The 15619-nt window shown below is 39.8% G+C and overlaps 1 pseudogene; it reads right to left on the reverse strand.

Moving 5' to 3' along the window:
• Positions 1–4472: 4472 nt before the first annotated feature.
• Positions 4473–4876, reverse strand: LOC116905715 (annotated as a pseudogene).
• Positions 4877–15619: the final 10743 nt, after the last annotated feature.

Consider the following 15619-nt stretch of genomic DNA (forward strand, 5'->3'; position numbering starts at 1 on the left):
CCAACAAGGCCATCCTCTGCTACATATGCAGCTGGAGCCCTGGGTCGGTCCATGTATAGTCTTTGAGTAGTGGTTTAGTCCCTGAGAGTTCTGGTTGGTTGGCATTGTTGTTCTTATGGGGTTACAGCAGTGAAACCTTTCTATAAACATCTTCTCACCCAGAAGAAGTTAACTTTCTTTCATGAGCATAGAAACTCAGAAACCTGGAGTTAGGAATAGTATACATAGCCCACAGTAAGCATTTGTTTCATGTTTATTGCAATTAGTATTTAAAAAATTTTTCTTCAAAAAGAAATACATTTCAACTGTGGATTCACAATGCTGAGATCCAGGGTCTAAGAAGAGGTGTGTGTGTGTGTGTGTGTGTGTGTGTGTGTGTGTGTTTTACAACTGTGATAGTAAGCAGATACGCAGTTTAGTGTTGTATTAGTTTTCTTTAATGTTCAGGAGAATAAACTAATCTCACTATGCCAATTATTTGAATCTAAGTAAATTAAAAGTAAGATAAGGTTGGCTTTTAGTGATGAAATAGTTCAAAAGACTAAGGCTTTTCTTTAAAAGTGCGTATCAGGACCAAGGTTTAGAATTGCATGTCTGGAAAAACTACTCATAATCTGCTTTTCTCTCCCTCCCTTTTATTTTTGCACGTATTTATTTTGGCCAGCTGGCGAGACAGATCTTTTTCAGGGGCTCAGCCTTCCAGTCTGAGTTTGGTTCTCCAACCAATCTTGGATCAAATTCCTGTCTTACTTGCTCTGGTGTCTGAATGGTGTTGGTGTCACACAGGGACATGGTGACTCAGTTGTCAGTCCCAAATAGGTTAGAGCTTGCCAAGTAAAGACCTAAGTTAGGCAGCCAGGGGAAGGAAGTTGGAGTGGAATCCTCAGAAACCCTTTCTCACATTAGCATCTCCCGTGCCAGCTGTTTAATAGGAGATCTCCCTAACTCCCTGCTGCCTCTCTCTCTCTCTCTCCCTCTCCCTCTCTCTCTCTCTCTCTCTCTCTCTCTCTCTCTCTCTCTCTCTCTCTCTGTGTGTGTGTGTGTGTGTGTTGCCTTGTCTCTATATCCCCTGTGCTCGAAGACTGCTCTGTAGAGGCTGGGGCTGGAAAAGTTTTTCCATGTTCTGGGAACACCTCAATGGTGTTGAATTTGGAAAAAATTGTAAAGTTTTATTCTATTTTAGGTGCACTTTGTTTTAATGGTTTATTTTAATTAATTATTAATTAATTAAGACACAGGATCTCATGCAGCCCAGGCTGTCCTCATACTTACTATGTGGTTATGCTATCACTGAACCTGTGAACCACTATCACAAAAGTGCGGTGACTGTATGTTCCCACCACCGTGCCTGGATACACTGGGCTTCTAAAATGTTCTAAAATGTTTGAACTTTTTGAACCTTGAACATCAGAGCTGGCCTGGGAAGTGGCCTCATTTCTCAGGAAGCCTGAGAATTCAGAGTCAGGTATCATTTGAAAGGGTTAAGATACTTGGGGAACTAATTCTTGCTTGGGTGCAAGAATTGAGCTTATGGAGTAAGAGGCATTGAGTACTCCATTAGCTGTGTCAGAAGCTGTAACAAACCACAATGTAAATGGCTTTTTACCTCATATCCTCATAACTTTGAATATGAGGTTCTCAGACAGTGTTATATAACTCATGCAGTGTAATAAACAGTTTAATAATGGAGACCTTTGAAGGCATCAGTCTTTCTCCATGGTCACCTACCACTGTGTGACTACTTTTACCTCTTTCTGTGGAGACGATATAGAGGAAGGCAGAACTGCTGGCAACAGGGCATGGGTTTTATAGTCCCATATCCATTCCTGTGTGACCTCAGTTAACTGTTCTGTATCTACCTTCTTATCTTCAGGAAAAGCCTTTAGGTTCCTTCTAGCCTTAAGGTCTACGGATTCAGTGGGAATAACATTACCTGCTCAGTCTACCCGACTGTGTTGTTAGGGAGTTAAAGGAGATCATATTTATGAAACTACTCTATAAAGCCCATGCAGAAGATTAAGGAACATGATACTGTTAATTCCCTCTGAAGAATCAGAAGAGCTTGCAATTTACTTTTAATCTTCTAGACTGTGTATATATCTTTTGTATTTAGATCTCTACTAAGGTTGTCTACAAAGCAAGGCAAAGAACAGACTAATCCTTCTTTACTGGATGTTACCCAAGATGTCATCCTAAAACAGTATTATGGGGAAATTGTTATTACTACTACTACTACTAATAATAATAATAATAGAAAACAACAGTGAAAATAATTCCAGGTATCCGGGGTTTATGAGTTGAGGACTCCCCTTCCCCTGACTCCTTTTAAATTTCTGAGAATCAGTTTCATTCCAGAGACTGGTTAAGTGGGGCTAAAACTGATGGTGTGGGGCAGAGAGTGGTGTAAGGGGGTGAGAAAGTGCTGTCCAGAGCAAACCACAGTCAGAGTACTGAAGAAGTAAGGGGCAATGAGCAGAGACTGCAAGAGAGAACACTCGTAGCCTAGTGGGACAGGGTGGGATCCTATGTGCCCATGTGTTAGATATTCTACCAGTTATGATAATGGGAGAATATTTTGTATTTTTCCAGTTCAAAGGATAAAGCAGTAGCTAAAATTCACCTAATGTTTTACATGTCTCTCTTAGCTCCAGCACTATTTATCAGCACATTTGCATACTTTCTAGAGAGCTCTATCTATAGTATCATCTATCTATCTATCTGTCTATCTATCTATCTATCTATCTATCTATCTATCTATCTATCTATCTATCTATGTATCTAACTATGTATCTATCTATCTATCTATCTATCTATCTATCTATCTATCTATCTATCTATCTATCTATGTATCTATGTATCTATGTATCTATGTATCTATGTATCTATGTATCTATGTATCTATCTATCTATCTATCTATCTATCTATCTATCTATCTATCTATCTATGTATCTATCTATCCATCTATCATGTATCCAATATCTATTAATCACTTGGTATAATCGGGAGAAGTATAAAAATGAGAACACTCTGTATTTATTAAGTTCTTTAATTTTTCATGCTTATTAACCATCTTACCAACAGAGCTACTGTTTCTTGACAGCAAGAACAAAGTCTTGGGGGTCTTTTCCTAGTCTTCTGTGTACTTAACAATATTGAAAACAGTCCTTGGCTCATCATAGGTGGTTAATAACTTACACTGATATCCAGGTGAACGATAAGACATAAAAATACAGCACTGGAGTCAGAGTGAGTTTTAAGCTTGTGGTTGAAATTGAGAATGTAGCAATATCTATCCAGCTGCTACGGAAACTTGTTAAGATATTACGAGGTGGTTTCAAATGCCCGGGGAGGAGTGTTCTGATAGCCTACATTTTGCTCATTGCTCTATATTCTAGATCAATTCATGTGATCAATCCATAAGGAGGGGCCACTGAAAAGTGGCTTTGAGAAAACTAGTGCTGGAGAGTGGGTTGGATGAAATGAAAGAGACCCGCAGTGTTTATAATGGTGCTGAAATTTAATTTTAGAGCTGACCTTTCGTTTGACATTTTCGGTAATGCTATGGATGCGTGCAGTTATTTGTTCTTAACATATTTTTCATCTTTTGGGGGCACTAATCTGCTTAAATTCAATGTCAATAAAAGAATAAAGTAAATTTTTGGTTTAAAAACTACCCTTTTGAAAAAAGTTCATTCGCAATAGCAACAAAATATGCAATGCATGTGAATTAGCTTAAGAAGTGCTCATGACTATGAGAGGGTGCAAAAGTTTATGATGAGGCTTAGAAAGGTCACATTCTGAAATGAGAAGAGCTCATAGTATATAGATGCTGCTTCTTCCAAATTAATATGTGAAGTTAAAAATTCTATTGAAAAGCTCAATGATTTAAAGATTTTAGAACTTGGTAATGAATTTTTAAAATTCATATTGAAAAAAAAGAATTGGTCAGTGTCTTAGTTAAAGTTTTAATGTTGTGAATAGACACCATGACCAAGGCAACTCTTATAAGAATAACATTTATTATTAATTGGGGCTGACTTGTAGGTTCAGAAGTTCAGTCCATTATCACTAAGGTGTGAACTTGGCAGCATTCAGGCAGGAATGGAGAAGGAGGAGCTGAGAGTTCTATATCTGCACTGGAAGGCCACTAGGAGCCTGGCTTCCAGGCAGCTAGGTCAAGGGTCTTAAAGTCCATGCCCATAATGACACACTTCTTTCAACAAGGCCACACCTCCTAACAGTGCCACTCCCTGGGCCAAGCACATACAAACCACCACGGTAAGACTGGGGATAGTTGAAGAGCTTAAGTGCATGAAAGTTGAGATTGTGAAAGGCGGAAACTTAACAGGAAAGTAAATGTTTGGATGCTCTGAGGAGCAACTAGGCAACACCTAGGTGGAAGGCCTGTTCAGTTCATAATCTGATCCTTTTTTTTCACAGTCCACAGAGGCTTTTTATTTATGCTTTACATTTAAAAAAAGAATGCCAGGATTTTCCCTCTTGTATGTTTTCATCTTGCCTCTTCATGGTCCATGATGCCAGCTGAGGTTGTCAGCACAATGAAACTAAACTGCCGTGATGGGAGCAGATTGATCTGTCACTTCTCTAGGTCTTTGAGTTGAACATCAAATCTAGGGCTTTAACTCCACACTTGTTCAACCTTCCTGTGAGGTTCACAACAATCTCCCCAGCTCTGTGATCATCAATGATCTCGAATTCACCAATGTATCCGTGCTTCATCATCACAGTTAGAAGCCGAATGATGACTTTGGAACACGGCCTAATGAGGACCTGGCCTTTGCCTCTCTTCTCAGTGTTGTTGATGCTCTTGAGAGCATCTACCAGAACATTCATTCACACCATGGTGATGGTGAGAGAAGAGGGCAGAAAGAAAGTGGGAGGAGCAAACGCACAGAATTATCCATAATCTGATACTTTTATTCATGAGAATGTATTCTTAAGGGATCCCTACCCAGGTTTACAGAGACAGATAAGAGGATGCCAATGCCACATCCTTATTTAATGGGACATTCTGAAGTAATGAATGGAAGAACCAGAACCACATATATCAATCACATGAACTTCACAGACACTATGGTAGTCAACAACAATAAAAATAAGAAACGGTATTAACAATGTGACATCAATAAAAATTTCACAGATGTTAATAGCAGATACTGTTAAGAAATGTATGCATGTGTAGTCAAGGTGTAGAGGGTGACACATACCAAGGACAGTGACAGGACAGTGGTCAGCTCTTTTCATTGAGCAACTGGGAACATATACAAAGACAACAACTCTTGTGCTAACACTGAAAACTATAAGTTGTTGATAGTTTCATGGGTGCTTATTTTGTTACTCTGTATGCTGGTATATCTGGTTGAGCATGTTCACAATATATTGAAAACCATCAAACACATGCATCAGGCAAGCAACCAAACAAAACACACCAGGAGGACCTCATCACACCAACCTTTGTAGGGCGTGGAAAGGAAAGAGCATAGTACCAGCCAAGGAACAGAATCCTGACAAACCACAAAGCAGAAAACCTAGACCACACTCGTGTTACCTATAAACATTGGTGTGTAATTTAGTGGAGAGAAATGGGAGTTTTCTTAAGTGGTGTTGGGACAACTGGGTAGCAGATCACACAGGGAAACCCACTCATCTATCACCAAAATCTAAAATAACTTCCCCAAGGACTAAGGATATCTAAGTGCCAAATCCATAGTATGGCAAAGTTTCGTCAATCTCATTATAAACTTTCACACCAAATCCAGAATTTTGGAAACTGAAGGTAAATTAACTTTGCCCACATCAATGCACTACACAAATGAAAACATAAAACAGATATTAAGTGTATTTTTCAGGGCAAGGAATCACTTGGGAGGTAAAAGTTATCCCAAGCTACATGAGACCCTGTCTCAAAAAAATTATACTCATGCATGTGCTCACACACACACACACACACACACACACACACACACACACACACCATATATATGTATATATTAAAAGTGAAAAATTACAGGTGTGTAATTTTTACGTACCAGAGAAAACATTTAAAAAGGAAAAAAAATCACAAATTCTATGTATGTAAGATGTTCAACATTAGGGATTAAGAAAAAGCTAAAGGAAATAAGGTATATCTTCTTTTTAAAATAATGATTTTTTTAAAGGAAAAAGAAATAATTTATTCTGTTTGATCAGATCATAACAGGAAAAAACTCAATAGCAAGCAAAAAACAAAACAAAAACAAAAGCAAAGAAAGCCACCCAGGAGATTGAACAATGGACTCTTTCTTTTTCTTGGATATTTTATGTATTTGCATTTCAAATGTTATCCCTGATATTTGTTTTAAAGAAATAATCACTTTCATTTTTTAGAGGAAGGATACCTTATGAGTTTTTTGAAAATTTTTCAATATTCATAAAATCCTTTAAGATATGCTGTTGTTTGGCTGAGGAATTGGTCTCCTCTAATTAATTTCCTAAGAAAATAATAGAAAATTTAAGCAAGTATTAGATATCAGCATCAAAATCGTACTTTTAAAATTGAAATCAATCTAAGTGTGATACATATCAAAAGGATGTGTTATATTTACATGGAACTGTTATTTCTTTATTAACACACACTGTCTTTGAAAGATATGGTCAATGTATTCATTTTTCTTCATTTTGCTAGCATACATTTTTTCTAAAGAATTTTGATAAAAATAAAGATGTATGCTCTAAATTTTTAAAAACAGAAAGTAATATTGTATTTGATTTTAAGTCCTTTCTAGGTTTTGAAATTATGAAATCAAAATGTCAGAAGCTGCTTCAGTGACATGGAACTGGTTTCTACCATTAGAAATGATCAAATTCCAGAGTAATAGCTGTTTCATGACCAATGATCATGAGTCATGACCATTGTTCCCACTGCATATGATTGAAGTGTGTAAGATACACAATATTGACTTTATCATATGTTCTATATCTCAAAATGAAACAATGTCTGTATGCTATTATTATTATTATTATTATTACATAATTAACAAGGAAAACACCTATAGAATAAGAGTTTGAGGGAAAATCAACAATTTCAGACAGGACATTTGAGTAAACTAAGAACTATGATTGGGTCTGTGGGTTAGGAAAGCAGGCTCCAGATCCTCCTGAGGTGAAGGTGCACCCTGGGCCAATCAGAAAGACTGAAGGAGGTGCCCTTTGTCAGAGATGAAATCTGCCCCATCAGTCCCTCCAGAAGGCAGATCTTAAAGAAATATGTACAACATGGGTTGATATTTACACGAATTCACCCCCTGAGCAAATACCAAATCTGGTAGCACAAGAGAGGATTCTGGGTAATAGGAGGAAATATACTGGGGAGTAAAAAGTAGATGATCAAGGGGCTAAGAGATGCCTCAGCAGTTAAGAACATTGACTGCTCTTTCAGAGAACCCAGGTTCAATTCCCAGCACCTACATGGCACCCCACAACCATCTGTTACTCCAGTCCCCAGAGCATATGTCTGTGCACCATGTGTATGCAGTGTCCACAGAGGCCAGAAAAGGGTGCGCAGACACACTGCCAGGCAAATATTCAAAGCGGAAAAAACAATCTAGGAGACCTTGTGTGTTCACCTGCTGAATATTTCTATTTGTAGGAGTTACTGTAATGCTTGTGACAGTAGCTCTGTAGACAAGAGTTGTCTTGGTTACTAAGTTAGGCTGATCTATCTAAAATGGCCATTGTATTTTGTGAAGGAGTCCTTCATGAATTAAGGAGAATTTCATGAGTTTTAAAACCTAAACATTAGGATCCTTGCTTTCACCCCTGTTCCACTTTCTGACCGTACTCTATACAATACCCTTCACACCTCTGTTCCTCCTCTGAAAATTATTTTGACTGACAGATGGATTTTTACTTATTAGGGTGTGTGTGTGTGTGTGTGTGTGTGTGTGTGTGTGTGTGTGTGTGTGTGTGTGTGTTGATGTGGAGCACGTGGAGGTCACAGGACAACTTGCAGGAGTCTACCAGTATTTGGTACCAGGGATGAAGTCAGTTTGTTAGGTTTGCAAGCATACGCTCCCCCAGTAGCAGAGTCATCTCATCGAGCCTCATATTTTAAATTGAACATGCCCAGTCTCCCCCTGCCCCATGCCGTTCACACAGTGATTTTATTAGCTATCAACAGAAACATCTTCTTTTTCCCTATGTGACTAGGGCAGACTTTACTGCCACGATATGACCCAACATCTCTTTCTAACCTGTACTGCGGATACTTGTGTAGATGCAAGATCTATGCTCAGTTTATTTTTCTATTACTGAAGTTTTATTTTAAGTTACTATAATTAATGATGGATTATATTAATAATAAAATAATTTATACTTAAGCCTTTACATGTAAATATAAACATTGGCTGAATTTAATGAATAAATATATGATTGACTAACTGACTGACTGAATGAAACACAAGACCATTGTCACTAAATCACTGGGTTTGTCTACTTCTAGTCTGTGTTTCTGAGTCCTAACAGCTTGAGGTAATAGAAGACGGTATGTTAGTAGTATGCTGTATACTGTTGGCTCTTGTCTCTGTCATTGGTCTGGGGATTCAGACTCTCACAGAAAATTCTGAAGGTTCCTGGATATCACGTGATGTGACCTAGAAAAGCCCTACAGATTATTAGGTCATCAGATGGCATTCATTACTCCCTAGGCTAGGTCTGCCTTTCTTTAGTGACTTCTCTGTTGTTAAGCAAAGCCCTTGAGATGTTCATTGATGTTTCCTGCTGCAGGATCTTATTTATTGGTATTGTGATGGACTTGATTCCTTCAGTGAGTCTAGAGTGCTCCTGAAGGGTTAGAGCAGACAGAGTGAGGGCTGGATTGTTTTCTTCTCGGTCCACTGACTGTGATAGCCCATATTCTGAACTCTTCCTCTCCTGGATATTCTCTGTGGATATCATTATGAGATCTTTGTGCTCACAATGTGGAATCTTAAAGATAGAAAAGAGTGGTCAAAGACATCCATTTAACTAATTCCTTCATCATTTGAGAAGCAAACGATGATAAGTATTCCCATTTACAAACCCCCAAGGACAGAGTTTGTACTGTCCCAATGGCTGAAGAAGCATTCACAGTGTTTGCAGGTATTTGGTGATCTTCCTGGTTGGCTGTGAGCCACTCTTTAGAAACTTTAGAAACAATGGCTTCAGGGCAACCAGTGTCCCTTTTAGCCAGTGAAATAAACTAAGGGGTCAGAAGTCTGTCTTCCTGAGGCCCTGTGGGCTGGAGACACAATGGAAGGGAATTACACAAATTACCTCTGGACCAGGTTAGCATGGAAAGGCCCCGTTCATCCTCCACAGCAAGAAGGGATGCTGTAGTGTTCTGCACTTCCTTTCATTGGAGCTCCTGCCCTCTCTCCTAATTCTGGCAAGCGCATGAGCTTGGCGAGGAGGCTGGCAAGCATTTCCCAAGGCAGGAAAGGTTAAAGTATCCTGGAGGTTGTTTAGTGCAGAACTGTAAATATTTGTTGAAAGGTTTGTGGAGCTGCTTCTTTTGATACCTCTAATCCACCGAGACAGAAATAACTTCAAAGCCAGGCCTAGTCGGACTTGGTCCTCAACCAACAGAAAAGATCAGCTACTGCTGAAATGTTTTCCGTCGCAGCCAGGCAGCCTGCCTTAGCTGGCGTTCTGGAGGGTGAATCATGATTTAATTGTCTTTGGGCACTCGCTCGCACATCTGCTTGGGAACATCTACAGGGCAGAAGCCGAGCTGCATGAATAACTGTGAAGGAGACTTGAGCTTACACCGTTCCATGCTGTCAGCAGCGGAACGAAAAGTGAGGTTTGTGCCTGTTCAAAAGGCTAGGCCGAGCCAGCTGGGCCCGTGTTGGGAGGTGGCTGGGCAGCGTGGAGCAGAGGAAGAGTAAAGGTTTGGGCTTCACCAGAAAGTTTAGAGATTTCCAAATTGTCCCAGAGCCCTGTGCCCCTAAACTTTTCCCAGGCTAACAAGAGGAAAGGGTAGTAGAATTTATTTAAAATTGATCGTAGGTTTAAGGGAATTTGAATAGTATTTTAAAATATTTTAAACATATTCGAACAATTTCAAAAGAATTCATTCCTTAATTTTCTGCTATCTCCAAGGTATACTTTAATTTTTACTCTATTTTTCCCCCCAGAAACAACAAAGAACACACAAAAGTTAATGGAATTCATATTCTGTGTAGGCAGAAGATGGATTTCGAAAATTTTACCATGTGACATTTAATGAGCGTGATGTAAAGTGAACAGAATTTTGTAAATATTTTACTGCTTACAACTTTGGTATCTTAACTTATTTTTGCTATTGTTACTATTTCTATAATGAAGACCCCATCAATTTCACGGATTGTTAGGTACAAACAAATTCCAATTCTGCTGTATTAAATTCCACGTCACAACTAAAATATTAATATCAGACAACTTAACAGTGGAAGAAGCTTTAGGAGCTAGAAGGTCTCTGTCTGGGGTTGTCTTTTCTGTAGTTAACGCCCCTTGGGTTTTAGGTTAGATTTTGAAGACTACCAGAGCCTCCCAGCTGGCCAGGATGTCCCACTGTGCATTTTCCTCAGAGATGGAGAAAGAAGGGAAATGGGGAAGAGAAACACTGAAAATAGTGACAACAAATTTTATTTGAAAAAAATTTTAAAAATGTTTAAAAACAGAAGAAGCTTGAGTAAAAATATTTAGCCTGAATGCTTGGTAAGGGATTTAATTACTCAATGCTGGTTCATTCTTTTATAAACAATGAATTAAGAACATGTCTTAGTCTTACTTTGAGATTAAAATGACTATTAATATGACATCTGGCCCTGTGCACTCAATGACAACCTTTACTCTACTAACGCTGAATTGCTAACAAAAGCTATTTCTAAGACTTTAGGATATATATTTAGATTAATTTTATAATCATAATAATTCAACTACTCAGTTATTTACTCATAAAATATTTATTAAGTCAGTATCCGCAAGAAGCACACTTGCTGCGAGTACAAGTTTCAGGCTCTAGAATGATGGCGCTTGTCTTCTGATGGATGGCTTTGGGTAGAGAAGGAAAGAAGCATAATGGTGTCAGCGTCTTTAGCTAGAAAGACTCCGTTCTTTTCTCTTTAACTAGGAAAAGCATCTACTGCGAAAACTATTTGGAGGGACAATACAATTAGTTCCGTTATTATAGATACCCCATTAAGGTATAAGGAACCATACCAAGGCATAGTAATGTAGAAAAAACTTGTTGTGATAGTAATAATGACCATTATTATTATTATTATCTCATGAGTTTTAAATGTTGATGGGGCATGAATGCACAGATTTCTCAAGATCTCAAAGCTAATTTCAGCCAGTGGGTAGTTGAGGCTCGGGCTGTCTGACAAAACTACTGGCCTTCCTCACACCGCTAGCATTTGCTGCTTGTTGATGTCTAGATGCAGAGGTGGAAATGCCAAGCAGATTGCCACAAATCTTGAGTTTCTCAAGACACAGAGACTCCTCGGAAACCGAGATGGAAGCATTCCAGATTCTTCAGACCGTCAACCTTGGAAATTCTGCAGCAGTGAAGACTTCTCCAGTGAACTCAATAACAAGTCAGACCAGATTGAATGGGGAAGCCACTATGAAGAGTGTGGATTCCAAGAGCTAGTTCACCCTGGAGGGAAGGGAGATTTGTTTGATCTTTGGAGACAAGTTACCACAAAACTCCTGCAAATACCTGGGATAATGGCTGGGGAGAGAGGGTGAGTGATTGATCCAGGATTTAGGATTTAGAAGGCATGTCACAGCTGAAGGAAGACTGTTTTGAAGAGAGACTCTCACGGTTACTCAGTGGATGAAAGAACAGAGCCAGCAGTAGATCTTATTAGAGGCAGGAGGAGGATGAGGAAGGCCTGGAGTCAGACCTAGCAATGCATGGGTGCATTTATTCATGAAAAGCACTTTCAGATTTAAATGCGTCAGAGAGCCTGAGAAGAAACAGTTAAGAAATGTCTTTGTGACTTAAAAGAAAAGCCACTGACTGCTTTATAAAGCCACTGTATAATGGAATCAGGACGTGCTGGAAGTCTGGAGGCAAAGAACATCAGAGCATGTTTGAAAGAACTTTACCACTGAGATGATAGAACCCGATGGTAATGATATGTCCTGATCTCTGAACAATGGATTGGAGGAAGAGTATATCGAGGCTGTGTGTTTTACTGGTGGCACAAAATATCCAGCCTTTTTCTAGCTCCATGTCCTTGCCATTAGGCTATACTGGATATCTTACCCCTGCGAATCTTCTCCATGTCATTGCCCATGTTTCTCCTGTTTGGAATGATCTTGAAAGCCACATGTTAATGACGGCAGAGACATAAGTCGGAAGGTCATGGATTTCTTAGTCATCATCTAGAGGAGAGGCTGTCAGGTAGAAAATGTTTATGCTGGATTTTAAGTCTGTCTGTCTGTCTGTCCATCCCTTCCTCTCTCCCTCCCTCCCTCTCTTTCTCTCTGACCTGTGCTTGAGACTGGTTCTCCCTAAGTATGGGCTGGTTTAGACCCTCACTATATGATCCAGGATGATCTTGAACTTGGGCCTCCTCTCCCTCCCCTCCCCTCCCCTCCCTCCCCTCCCTTCCCTCCCCTCCCTCCTCTCCTCTCCTCTTCTCTTCTCTTCTCCTCTCTTCTCTTCACCTCACTATGGAGATTATAGGCATTTACCACCATACCCAGCTAGAAAATAAACTCTTGCATTAAGCTCTGACATTTTGGGTTATATGTTATAGAAACTATTATTATCGAGAAGTGAAAGACTTTTTTAAAGGACAAGATACAGGTTGAAGAGCCAAAGGGAGAACTGGAAGAAGAAATAATTGGAGAAATTAATCAAAAATTAAAATTAAAACAATTGGTTGAAAAGTCAGAGACACCATGACTATGACAGTACGGAGTTCTAAGAAGTTCTTGAGTTCTTACATTTTTACATTTGAAAATTACTTCATATTCATACTTTTCTTTATAACAGGCCCATGAGGAAAATGCTCATCACATTTTACAGATGATGAAATTTAGACTCAAAATAAGTCATGAGAATAAGGTCACAAAAGTTATGCATTGTGTATCCTCTCTATCAAGTAATTAAAACATGATTTACGGGATAAAATGAAAGTCATATACTATCAAAACAAGTCCATACACTCAAGGAAAGAATTGCCATTTTGCTAGAAACTTTTTGGATAAATTAGCAAAGAGTAGTTCTAGTTACTGAGCAACCTCGAGGTGCTTCAAGATGATGGCAGCAAAAGCTGCTAACGGAGAAAAGCAATCAATTGTCTGTTCAGCTATAGCCCCAACGAATCACAATGACATAAGGTGCAATGGTGGCACTTATATCCAGAGGCAACCAATGGTCACCTAATTGGACTTAAGGACTTAAGGAGGGAGTTCATTGCCTAACACTGTAAATTAAACGAACTACTTGAGGTTGGTAAGGCCATGGAACCTAGAGGAGAACCTACGTTTGCCAGTGTCCTAAACCAGAATGGTATTTTAACTGCATTTTAAATACTCAGTCTTATAGCTACAGGAACGTGTAGCTTTCACTCCGTGTCAAATAAGCTTCATTTTGCAGCAGAGGTCCATTACAGAAAAGCATCACTGATCAAAAGGCAAAGAAAACTGACCATATGGGGCTCACTCCCAAGAATACATTTACAGGATAACCGGTGCACTTAAGGAGTATTAAGGAGAATGGGGACTTCAACTTTCCTTGGGAAGAGGATGCCTGCTCCTGTTTGGATGATGGGAGAGAGGTGCACACTCTGTTTCCATGACTGTCATCGAGATCTGAGGCAGATAGGGGAGCAGAGGCAGGCACTTCATGAATGTCACAAGCTGGACTGTGTTAGGGTCATTGAGCGCTGTGTCAGGGTACTGGACTGATCCTCCTTTTGCATTTATGTAGTGATCTATCTAGGTTCTTACTTTATGAGGAGGATACCTCTTTTGGCACCTGGCATACCTTTCAGATTTTGGAGCCTGGGTAGAGAGGTCAAAAAGGCAGGAAGATTTTTAGGAATGGTACCTGTCTCCTCAGAAAAAGCCAGTTGAGGTGTGTGTGGGGGGGGGAGGCATCTCTGAGTGGGTGTTGAATGAGTGGCCTAAACAGGCAAGGGTTTCCCACTTCCCACTTCCCACAAGTAAGACACTTCCATGGAGACTCCGAAGCTCCTGAATAGTGGAGGAAGAGGGTCTCCATGGAACGCTGGATTAGAGGGCGTGCAAAATCTGAATTATCGTTTATTAGTTATTTGTTTATGAAGACTAGGGAGACCCGGCCTTCACATTTTTGGTTCCTTGGGACCCACACTGAGAACACAAATGTATTTTGACGAGGAGGCACCTTCCATACACGAGTTAGGATCATTTAAGGATTGAGCTGTGAACAATAAAAACGCGCTTATTCATACAAACGTAACTTAATCCTGGCCCTTTTTTAAGCTTCTTATTATGCCTAGTTACTTGATGGGACTTGGTCTGGCAGGTCTTTAGTGTTTAAGAGGTTATATTTTCAGAAAATAAGGATTTTTTTTTTACTTGAATGTTTCAAAATGCTTTCATGGCATCTGAAGAAAGCCACTTGATTAAAGTGTTTGTAGTTTAAGGTAAATCCTTTCTTCTTTCCAAAGAATTTAGAGTTCTGGCACAAGCTAAAAGGGTTAAACTACACCTGCACCCTTTCATTGTGTTGTTGTGAATATTATGAGTGAAGGCCAAAATATGAGTCTGCATGTGAATGTTCGGTAACTTCTCACCCGCTCCTGCACCCGTCGCCCCACCCCATATATCTCATGATATAAATATGTTACTCATTTATCAAGTATTGTGTGGTGATGAAGCAAACTGAAGCTTTGACAGCCCTCCATTAGTGCAGGAGAAAACCTGTAGAGACCTAACTCGTGCTCATTAATCTGCTCCTTGTCCCACCCGCTCTCACCGAGGCCACTCACCAGAGGCTTCTCAGTAATGGAAGAGCTGGCTATTTAAACACGCAGAGCCCATCCACACCCTAGTGGAGAGGAGGCCGTCCTAAACCATACATTATTACCTGTTTCCCCACTGAGTATCATTACCCCAGGCTCCTGCTTCTGTCTTGTTATCCTCTTCAAATAAATAGTTCTTGGGGGAGGAGTGCGGCTGTGCCTTTAGCCTCCAACCCCAGTAAGCAAGAATACTTGATAGATTGCTCCTTCAGAACAAATCTGTTTAATTAAATACATTCAGAGAGAGGGGGGAGGGAGGGAGGGCAGAGAGGGAGAAAGAGAAAGAGAAAGAGAGGTTGCTTCTGAGAATCCTTATGCTGAACCCAAGAGCTCTCCCTACTAATGCAGGCACTCTCTATTTTATCCCAGAGGACAGGGAATTGTGGGTCAGCTGCCATGTTTTCACCAGTTTTGGACATTGGTAGTGTTGATGATTCTCTTCTCTGCCACATGGGAGCCAAGCGGGAAGCAAAGCAAACTGAAGGGTTGGGGGAAGCAGCAGGGCAGAGCACGTTACACAGGCTCGTTCCAGCAATCTCATCACAGTTTTAACCATCATGTGTTTGACTTA

The sequence above is a fragment of the Rattus rattus genome, chromosome 7 (genome assembly GCF_011064425.1).
Source record: "Rattus rattus isolate New Zealand chromosome 7, Rrattus_CSIRO_v1, whole genome shotgun sequence".
NCBI lineage: Eukaryota > Metazoa > Chordata > Mammalia > Rodentia > Muridae > Rattus > Rattus rattus.